The following is an 11294-nucleotide window of genomic DNA, read 5'->3' as shown; positions in this document are numbered from 1 at the left end:
CCCCTCCCTTTGCAAGTGCTCTAGATCAGATTTCAACACTCAGAATCCCCATTACTGGCTGGGGAATTCTGGAAGTGGAAGTCCAGAAGTGTAAAAGCTACTAAATTTGGAGGCACCAGGCCTAGACCAGTGATGGCGAACCTGTTTTTGATCGGGTGTCGAAAGGGCATGTGTGGCCACGTTAGCATGCACGCGCATGCCCACACCCATAATGCAATGTCCTCCCACCATGCATGCATGCACAACCTCGCCTGCACTCTCCTCCCCATGCACCCATGCAGACCTCACCGAAGCCTCCAGATCCTATGGGTGGTGAAAAATGGGTCTAATGGGCCTACCGGAAGTTCATTTCTGAACATTCTATAGACCCGTTGTGCTGTTTTTCACCTTCCCCAGGCTCCAGGAGGCTTTCCTGAACCCTGGAGAAGGCAAAAATGACTTCCCCCCCATCCTCTGGAAGGCCGAAAATCAGCTGGCTAGGCGAAGATATGTGCTGGAGATGACCTAGGGCAACACCTCGCGTGCCCTCAGATATGGTTCCGCATGCCACCTGTAGACCTAGACCAGTGATGGACCTAGACCTTTTTTTCCTCAGGTGCCAAAAGCATGTGTGTGTGTGTACTATTGCGCATGTGTGAGTGACCACACCCATAATTCAATACCTGGAGATGGCAAAAATGGCTTTCTCAGCACCATCACCCCCAGTGGAAGCCCTGTGGAGGCCTCAAACAACCCATTTCCCAACTCTGGTGGGCCCGGCAGGCCTGTTTTTCGCCCTCCTCAGGCTCCAGAAGCAAAAATGCCATCCCACATCCTCTCAGAGGTTCTCCAGAAGCCGAAAATGCCCTCCCAGAGCCTCTAGTCGAGCCAAAAATCAGCTGGCCATGACACACATGCCGAGGTAGGGTAATGGCTCATGTCCTAGCAGATATGGCTCCGCATGCCATCTGTGGCACCTGTGCCATAGGTTCGCCACCACAGGCCTAGACTATCTGCTCTACATTGGGGGAAGATTTTTAAAAAAATCTGTGTTTTTCCACCTTGGCTGTTTTAAGATATGTAGGTTCCAATTCCCAGAATTTCCAGCCAGCCATCCTTGGAGTTGAAATACAAGTTGGCATTTTGCAAGGTACCGATTCCTTGAAAAATGTATTACAAAAATATGCAATAAATATAATTTTATGGAAGATTTCGTTTAGCAAAATCAAAGCAATACCAATAGTACAGAAGAAAGAAAAAATAGTGAAGAAGGAATTGTGAGTTTGTGAGAAAGAAAAGGAATTCTGGGAGTTGAAGTCCATGCATCTCCACCCTGAGTCCGCGAGGAGTAGGGCAGACTATAAATCTAATAAATAATAATGAATAATAATCTCAAAACTGTCAAGAGGCAGAAACACAGAGCGGGGGTCTAGGTTGCTGTTTGAAAACGACCACTAGAGGGCGTCTGAAGAACTCATTCAATCCAGTAGTCTTTCTAGAAGTCTTCTAGTCTTTCTACAAGTCAATCTAGAAGTCTTCAAGCTAGGCAACTTTAAGACTTGTGGACTTCAACTCCCAGAATTCTGGGAATTAAAGTCCACAAGTCTTAAAGTTGCCGTGTTTGATGAGCTTGTAAGAAAAGCTTTGGAGTCCAAAGGTGCTTTTTCAAAAGGAAACTGGACACTCTGGTTTTTGGAAGGTGGAAAATGCAAGGATTTGGGACGATCCACTCAAAGCTGAAGACGTTTCTTGGATGCGAAACAAAACATCTTCAAAGAAAAACCAGAAAGTCCAGTTTCCTCTTGAAAAACAAAGCTCCTTGAGGACAGCCATGACCTGGATGACCGAGAATCTCCATAGAGCAAAAGGTGAGTGATTCATGCTAGCATTCTTAAGACCAAAGGTTGGGCATTTTGAGTTTTATGCAATAGGAGCGATCAGGACATTTCCCCTCCCTTTGCATTCCAGGGTAGTAAATAGGCTAATTGGATGATTCTTTATTCTGAGCAGTCACATTTCTGAAATGGTATCCTTCTTGATCAGGAGGTTGGAGGAGAAGGCCCATTCCAGCTCTATTCTGATTGATTGATTGATTATCTATCTATCTATCTATCTATCTATCTATCTATCTATCTATCTATCTATCTATCTATCTAATGCTGTATATCTATCTATCTAATATATCTATCTATCTATCTATCTATCTATCTATCTATCTATCTATCTATCTATCTATCTAATATATCTATCTATCTAATATATCTATCTATCTATCTATCTATCTATCTATCTAATATATCTATCTAATATATCTATCTATCTAATATATCTATCTATCTATCTATCTAATATATCTATCTATCTAATATATCTATCTATCTATCTATCTATCTAATATATCTATCTATCTATCTATCTAATATATCTATCTAATATATCTATCTATCTAATCTATCTATCTATCTATCTATCTATCTAATCTATCTATCTATCTATCTATCTATCTATCTAATATATCTATCTATCTATCTAATATATCTATCTATCTATCTATCTATCTATCTATCTAATATATCTATCTATCTATCTAATATATCTATCTATCTATCTATCTATCTAATATATCTATCTATCTAATATATCTATCTGTCTAATATATCTATCTATCTAATATATCTATCTATCTAATCTATCTATCTATCTATCTAATATATCTATCTATCTATCTATCTATCTAATATATCTATCTATCTATCTATCTATCTATCTATCTATCTATCTATCTATCTATCTATCTATCTAATATATCTATCTGTCTAATATATCTATCTATCTAATATATCTATCTATCTAATATATCTATCTATCTATCTATCTATCTATCTATCTATCTATCTATCTATCTATCTAATATATCTATGTATCTATCTATCTAATATATCTATCTATCTAATATATCTATCTATCTATCTATCTATCTATCTATCTATCTATCTATCTATCTATCTATCTATCTATCTAATATATCTATCTATCTAATATATCTATCTATCTAATCTATCTATCTATCTTATCTATCTATCTATCTATCTATCTATCTATCTATCTATCTATCTATCTATCTATTGGATTTGTATGCCGCCCCTCTCCGTGAACTCGGGAAGACTAACAACAGTGGTAAAAACAGCATGTGACAATCCAACACTAAAAACAGCTAAAAACCCTTGTTATAAAACCAATCATACATACAAACATACCATGCATAAATTGTAGAAGCCTAGGGGGAAAGAATATCTCAGTTCCCCCATGCCTGATGACAGAGGTGGGTTTTAAGGAGCTTACGAAAGGCAAGGAGGGTGGGGGGCTATTCTAATCTCCGGGGGGAGTTGGTTCCAGAGGGCCGGGGCCGCCACAGAGAAGGCTCTTCTCCTGGGTCCCGCCAAATGGCATTGTTTAGTTGAAGGGACCAGGAGAAGGCCCACTCTGTGGGACTTAACTGGTCGCTGGGATTCGTGTGGCAGTATTTTTCAGAGTATAAGACGTACCGAGATTTTAGAGGTGGAAAACAAGGAAAAAAGTATTCTGAACCAAATGGTGTAGTAATATTTAATAAAATACCAGAGTAGCAGAATACTTTTTAAAACCATGTACGCTTTTTGTACACTTGAAGCTTGATAGCTTTAAGACTTATGGACATCTATTTTGTTTTGCAAAAAAAGGGCCATTTTTCAGCCGCTCCCCCCCCCCCCCCCCCAAAATGGGCTTGGAAAGGGTCTGGGAAACCTGCAGGGAGCTCCTGGGGGATTGAGGTGTGTGGCAAAAATGGCCCTATTTTTTTTGCAAAAAAATTGGCTGTTTATTGCCTGTTTTTTCACAAAAATGGCAGCATTTTTGCCACTACCCAGGAGTTCTCTGCAGGTTCTCCAGATCCTTTGCGAAAAAACGGGCAAAAAACAAGCCATTTTGCCATCCCCCAACATCCAGAAGCTCTCTGCAGGCTTCCCAGACTCTTTGACCAAAAATCGGATGTGAGGGTGGGACTACTTAAGGACAGCAAATATTGCTGCATTCAGTGTATAAGACGCACCAATATTTCTATCCTCTTTTTGGGAGGGGGGTGCGTCTTATACTCTGAAAAATCTGGTAGCTCTCATTACCACATTTTTATGAAGCAGTCTAGGCATGAAATGCTACCGGTTCAGCCCAGGTTGGGCGTACTGGTAGTAGCGGCCACCAGTGGTTCAGAAAACCGATAGCCTCTGTATGCTATGCTGTCTTCGGAGAGGGGCGGCATACAAATCCCAATAATAAATAAATAAATAAATAAAATAAATGCGCAGAGGGTGAAAAAGCACTCAAAATATGCAATTCCAAACCAACAGGGAAGGTAAGTGGATTTCACTGCTGAAGCAGCCTAGTCAATGTTAAAGTGAAGCTTAAACTGCCTGTCATTCTTTCCACTTTCTTCCCTCATAAGATTGTTTCCATCTCATTTAATAAGCAGTTCAGCTTATATCACTCCTGTGTGATAGATTCCAGGGTTTTCTTATAATCCAAAATAAAAAGTCTTTCGTAGCAACCCCGGCCAGCGAATGGGGAGTGTAGAAACAGATGGAACAGGAATGCAAAAACAAGATTCCAAAGCAGATGGTGGTTGCTGAAAACAATCAGGAGTGATAAAATGCTAGTGGGTTAAAAAGAGAGATGATTGTGAGTTGCTCTGACAAATCACTTCTGCCTGGCAGTCCCATTTTCGAGTGGAGGATTTCCCCAGACATCTCTGCAGTGAACACCAGCATCTCTTTGTGTCAGATTGGCCAAACAACACTGGGATTTTAGAAAGTGAAAAGCAACAGCCATTAAATGAACAGAGCAATTTATGGCAAGTGTAGAAACTTCAAAAAAGTTAGCATGACACACAGACTTATGTTAAGGCACAGTAGTGCTAGAATATCTGGCAAGAGTCCGAAAGGGGTTGGGTACCTTATCACTCACTCACTCACTCACTCACTCAATCAATCAGACAATCAATCAATCAATCAACCTACCTCCCAGGCATGTTTTACAGGCTATGCCTCCCCCATAACATCCTACAACAGAATATCATAATAAAAAACTTGGAACGGACCTTGAGGGTCATCTAGTCCAACCCCCTGTTCAAGCAGGGGATGGTATACTGTCCCATTTCCAACAAATGGCTGCCCAATCTCTTCTTTTAAAAGCCTCTAATGATGGAGCAGCCACAACTTCTGAAGGCAAGTTTGTTCCACTGATTTAATTGTTCCACGGGGAGATTTCTCCTTAATTGTAGGTTGGTCCTCTCCTTAATTGTGGTTAGTTTTAGTCCCATTGTTTCTTGTCCTGCCTTCTGGTGCTTTGGAGAAAAGCTTGACTTCCTCATCTTTGTGGCAACCCCTGAGATATCGGAACATTGCTATCAGTTGTCGGAGTGCTACAGGCCCTTGGAGAGGGGCAGCATATAAATTCAATAAATAAATAAATAAATAAATAAAATCATGTCACCCAGTGATGAAATGCTACCGGTTCAGCCTGGATTGGATGAACCAGTAGTGACAGGCAACAGTATTTCACTGCCCACCCACCTGGACATCGCCACATTCCTCTTTTTAACCCTCTGTGTATGTAGGGAAGGTAAGTATATTTCACCGCTGGTGTCACCCCTAATTCCTTCTTTTAATTAAACTAGACATACCTAATTCCAGCATGGAAGACTCAAGGAAAAGAATAACACTTTTCCCGTGTGGGATACTGCCAAAAACACAAGTTTTGGAACCAGCAGCAACCCAATTCCAGCATCCATTCTCTGTATGGTCACATGCCTCCAGTCCCCTAATCATTGTTGCTCTTCTCTGAACTCTTTCTAGAGTCTCAACATCTTTTTATAGCTTTTGCACCAGTCTTCTTTTTTCCTTCTTTGCATAATGAAACAGCGAGAGCACCTTCTAAACATCAAACGCTAATTCAGTCTTCATACCTGCTGAACAAGTTGTCCAGTCACTCCACAAGCAAATGATATCCATATTTTAACTATTTTTTTTCCAGATAAACTGTCTGCACCTGCAGTTGCACCATTTATTATCATTGCCAGACCGTTTCTTTCCTTCTCCACCACCCCTTTCTACATTAACTTTTGTAATACAGTATTGTTTCAGTTCCAAAACTTCCAAAGATATCCATCAAAATTGTTCTGCATTTTCTCTAGATCTTTTTAACAGGTCCTTGCTGTCTTGGACTATATTCCTGACCTATATTTTTATGCATTTAAGTAGCTGCCCAGAGGACCTAGAAAGTGGGTGGCACAACAATCAAATAAGTAACAAGCAAGTAAGCAAGTAAGTAAGTAAATAAGTGAGTGAGTAAATAAGTAACAAGTGAGTAAATAAATAAGTAAATAAGTAAGTAAGTAAATAAAGACACAAGCAAGCAAGCATATTATCGTTCTCTCATCTTCCTTTTTGCAGTAATATTTCTATTTCTACATTCTACTTATAGAAACATAGAAGTCTGACAGCAGAAAAAGACCTCATGGTCCATCTAATCTGCCCTTATACTATTTTCTGTATTTTATCCTAGGATGGATATATGTTTATCCCAGGCATGTTTAAATTCAGTTACTGTGGATTTATCTACCACGTCTGCTGGAAGTTTGTTCTAAGGATCTACAGTACTACTCTTTCAGTAAAATAATATTTTCTCATGTTGCCTTTGATCTTTCCCCCAACTAACTTCAGATTGTGCCCCCTTGTTCTTGTGTTCACTTTCCTATTAAAAACACTTTCCTCCTGGACCTTGTTTAACCCTTTAACATATTTAAATGTTTCGATCATGCCCCCCTTTTCCTTCTGTCCTCCAGACTATACAGATTGAGTTCATTAAGTCTTTCCTGATACGTTTTATGCTTAAGACCTTCCACCATTCTTGTAGCCCGTCTTTGGACCCGTTCAATTTTGTCAATATCTTTTTGTAGGTGAGGTCTCCAGAACTGAACACAGTATTCCAAATGTGGTCTCACCAGCACTCTATATAGCGGGATCATAATCTCCCTCTTCCTGCTTATTATACCTCTAGCTATGCAGCCAAGCATCCTACTTGCTTTCCCTACCACCTGACTGCACTGTTCACCCATTTTGAGACTGTCAGAAATCACTACCCCTAAATCCTTTTCTTCTGAAGTTTTTGCTAACACAGAACTGCCAATACAATACTCAGATTGAGGATTCCTTTTCCCCAAGTGCATTATTTTACATTTGGAAATATTAAACTGCAGTTTCCATTGCTTTGACCATTTATCTAGTACTGTAAAGCTAAATCATTTACCATATTACAGACACCTCCAGGAATATCAACCCTATTGTATACTTTAGAGTCATCAGCAAATAGGCAAACCTTCCCTATGTTAATATGTACTATAATACTATACTTGTTTGATCAATCAATCAATCAATCAATCAATAAATAAAATATTTGCATTTGCCACCTTCACCGCTTACATTTCATCATCCTTCCAAGCAAGGTATTTTGCACCTTCTATCAAAAACTCCAGTCATACAATTATTTATTTTTAAATTTATTTTATTTTGTCAAGCATGCATAATATAATGCATACAGGTATAAACACCTTTAGGAATGCATGAAATGGATACAAATAAATGGGAGGCAGCAGGACAGGGGCGGTGGGCATGAGGGTGCGCTTATGCCAGCCTGACCACCTGCACTTTCGGCACCTGAGGTAAAAAAGGTTTGCCATCAATAGTCTTATACCGGGGTAGGCAAAGTTGGCTCTTTTATGATAAGTGGACTTCAACTCCCAGAATTCCTGAACTAGCATGACTGGCTCAGGAATTCTGGGAATTGAAGTCCACAGGTCATAGAAGAGCCAACTTTGCCTACCCCTGGTCTATACCATACCTACAAACAAACAGTTTCAGGTTCCCTGAGGAAAAAGGGGCGGGTAGAAAAAGAAAGGCGGGTAACTGTCGCTTCAAAAGTTAACCCGCCGTTTTCCTTTCCCGCGCGCAACTGCAGGTGCGCGAGGGAGGGCGCGCGGATTAGCCACCACACGAAGCCACGTGGACACTGCGGCGTCCCGCTCCCCCCTCTCACGCCAGATCCCACGACCGTGGGGGCCGAAAGAGAGAGCGAGAAAGAGCGGGCGGGCGCGCCAACCCGGGTGGCTGATCTCCCGCTAGTCCCATAAGCCTACTGGCCGCGTCCCATCCTCGGGCTTTGGCTTCGCACGCGATAGCCCACGGTGTGTGTGTGTGTGTGTGTCTTCCGAAGCGCCTCCTGAGCGGCCCCGTGTGCGAATCCTGCAGGGATTAAGGATAGCGGGCGGCGGTGCTCTCCATTTTTTTCTTCTCGCCCAGTCCCAACGCAAACCCAACCCACCCTACCATCGGGGACGGATCCGACTCGGAGGCTTGCAAAGCGGGCGCCAAGTGGGATCGGGGTACCAATTAGCCGGGGCTCGCCTTCTCCTAACGCTTGTTGCGATCGCCTCCCCGCAGCTTCCCGATCGGGGCGGAAGGACCGGCGCTCAAGGACGCGCCGTTGCGCAGGGTTACCCGGCCGGTCGCAGCGCCACAGGAGGAGCCCCGTTCGAGGTGGCCGCGGTGCTTCTCTCCATCCCGGGGCCAGGGCGGGCACCGGGGGGCTTTCGTGCCCTGATGAATGAATGAGCCTTTTCCCCGATCGGGACGCCTGGCCCGCCCTGTCCGTTGCCGGCCTCGGAGGCGGAGACGCCCCGGCTGTGGGTACGCCCAGGCAGGAGATCCCGGGCTGCCCTCCTCCCTCCCCCGGCGGCACCGGAGCCGCCGATCGCTCCAGCGAAGAAGCCGGGCAGAAGCTTAAGCAGCTCTTAGCCGGCTACCTTTCCCCATCCCCGCTTCCTCCACCGGGAAGATCAAGCCTCGGGTTGGGCCACGGAGGAGGTCTGCACCGCTCAAGTTCCCAGGTGGGTTTTTTGAGCAAAAAATTTGCTTTTTGGCAGGGAGGAAAGAAAACGATGCCCTTGGATTTGCTTGACCCCTTGGCAGGATTAGAGTTTGTTGTGAAGCTTGGGGAGGGTGAAAGGGCTGGTTTTCAAAAAAAAAAAAATAATAATTTTTTTTTAAATTAAAAGGCGGCTGGTTTGCCCCTTTTGCAAACTAGCTGGTGAAGATAAGGTATGACCAGTTGGTGAGTGAATTGATCTCTCCCCCCTCCCCCCAAAATGATGAATCTTATCAAGGGCAACATTATATTATTGTTTTGTAAAAAAAAAATTAAAAAAATTCTCCACAATTTCCATGTGTGTGTGTGTGTGTGTGTGTGGGTGTGTATACCATATTTTTGCTGAATTGGAAATGAAGGGAGACTAGTATAGATCTACATACATACATACATACATACATACATACATACATACATACACACTGCTCAAAAAATAAAGGGAACACTCAAAGAACACATCCTAGATTTGAATGAATGAAATATTCTCATTGAATACTTGGTTCTGTACAAAGTTGAATGTGCTGACAACATGTGAAATCGATTGTCCATCAGTGTTGCTTCCTAAGTGGACAGTTTGATTTCACAGGAGTTTGATTTACTTGGAGTTATATTCTGTTGTTTAAGTGCTCCCTTTATTTTTTTGAGCAGTGTGTATATAAAAATGCATATAGCTTAAAACATTTATTTATTAATTTAATTCATGTGCTGCCAATTTCCAAAGGACTCTGAGCGGCTAAAACTAATTAAAATTACTAAAAATTATGAAATTATTAAAATTATTACTAAAAATAGTATTACTGTACTTAAAATATATCAATCATACACAATTATGCATTTGTACCCAATCATTCTTAAATCAATATCCTATTTTACACCTATTTTATATTACCGTTCATCAGTCTGTTATTCTTCATTTCTTCACACTACCCTCTCTCTGTTTCCATCCCTTCCTTCTACCTTCTTACTCCTTCTCTCCCCCTTCCTACTTCCCTTCACCTTTCTACTTTCTCCCTCTTTACCTTTAAGGGCAACATTCCCAACAAGTCACTGGGATTAGCCATGATTGTGCCCGTTGGTGAGATTTTTAATTGTAAACCACCTGGAATCCATGGAAGACAAGACTGCTTATAAACTGTATAAACAAGTGTGGACTTCCATGGGTGGGCAGTTGGGTTCAAGTTCAAAGTGAGGCTGTAATCCTGATTCGGATCCTATTGGCCTTCTTGCGTAAGGGTGGGTTGTGCCAGTTTAAAGCCACCCAGGAGCAGTGGCTGCCTCTAAGCAAGAATATAAAAGAACTTTTCCCAAGCTGCGCAGATGGGCTCGGCAAGAATCCCCAAATCATGCAGCTCTTTCGTTGCAAGGGGTTAAGTGTTGCAGGATTCCAGGCACCAATCAGCGATGCAGGGCTCGGCTAGCTTGGTCTGAGCATCCCCATCCTCAAGGCGGGATGGGATACTGACATTCAAGGTGAACTTGGGAGTGGGCTGAGGCCCTGCAAGACTTTAGGGGCACCAGATACGCAGGGGGTTGATTGTTGAGAAATGAGATGTCTGGTTGCCTTGTAGGATGGTCTGACTTCTCTGGAATACATCTTAGGTTTACAGTCTTCCTTGCAGATTCAGTTCTCGGCATTTTAGCAGTTAAATTGTTTAAAGCAGGGAAGGGGGGCAAAAAACCCCCCAAAGGCTTCTGTGAGCTGTCATCAACTGGAGTGGAAAGTAGTGGCTCACATGGATCAGGCAGTGACTCTGTGTCTTCACTGCTGCAGGCAAAGGGCAGTGGGAAAAAGGCATTTTTTGAGATGCCAGCACAGGGGGAGAGAGACTCTCAAGGCTGTTGAACCTTGATTCTTCTCCTTGCTCGGGGTGATGCCACCGAGAATTTCCACATTGTTTCTTTCAGGGGCTCTGGGTCTTGTTCCAGCTGCTCTGTCAAAAGCCTCAGGGTAACATAGAAACATAGAAGTCTGACGGCAGAAAAAGACCCCATGGTCCATCTAGTCTGCCCTTATACTGTACTATTTTCTGTATTTTATCTTAGGATGGATATATGTTTATCCCAGGCATGTTTAAATTCAGTTACTGTGGATTTATCTACCACGTCTGCTGGAAGTTTGTTCCAAGGATCTAGGAGTTGCTGAGATCGGCCACTTCCATGTGATGTCCACCCCCACCCCATGCTTGGCACAAAGAAAGGATAAAACGCTCTCAGCCATGTGAGGGAAGAATGGTGCATGCACGTGACTCACTTTTCATGTTTACATCCATGTGCCTCATGGAGGAGGAAGACACATGGTGCAG

The sequence above is a fragment of the Erythrolamprus reginae genome, unplaced genomic scaffold, assembly GCF_031021105.1.
Source record: "Erythrolamprus reginae isolate rEryReg1 unplaced genomic scaffold, rEryReg1.hap1 H_27, whole genome shotgun sequence".
Taxonomy (NCBI): domain Eukaryota; kingdom Metazoa; phylum Chordata; class Lepidosauria; order Squamata; family Dipsadidae; genus Erythrolamprus; species Erythrolamprus reginae.
The sequence above is the reverse complement of the archived record's forward strand: the minus strand, read 5'-3'. Positions refer to the sequence as shown.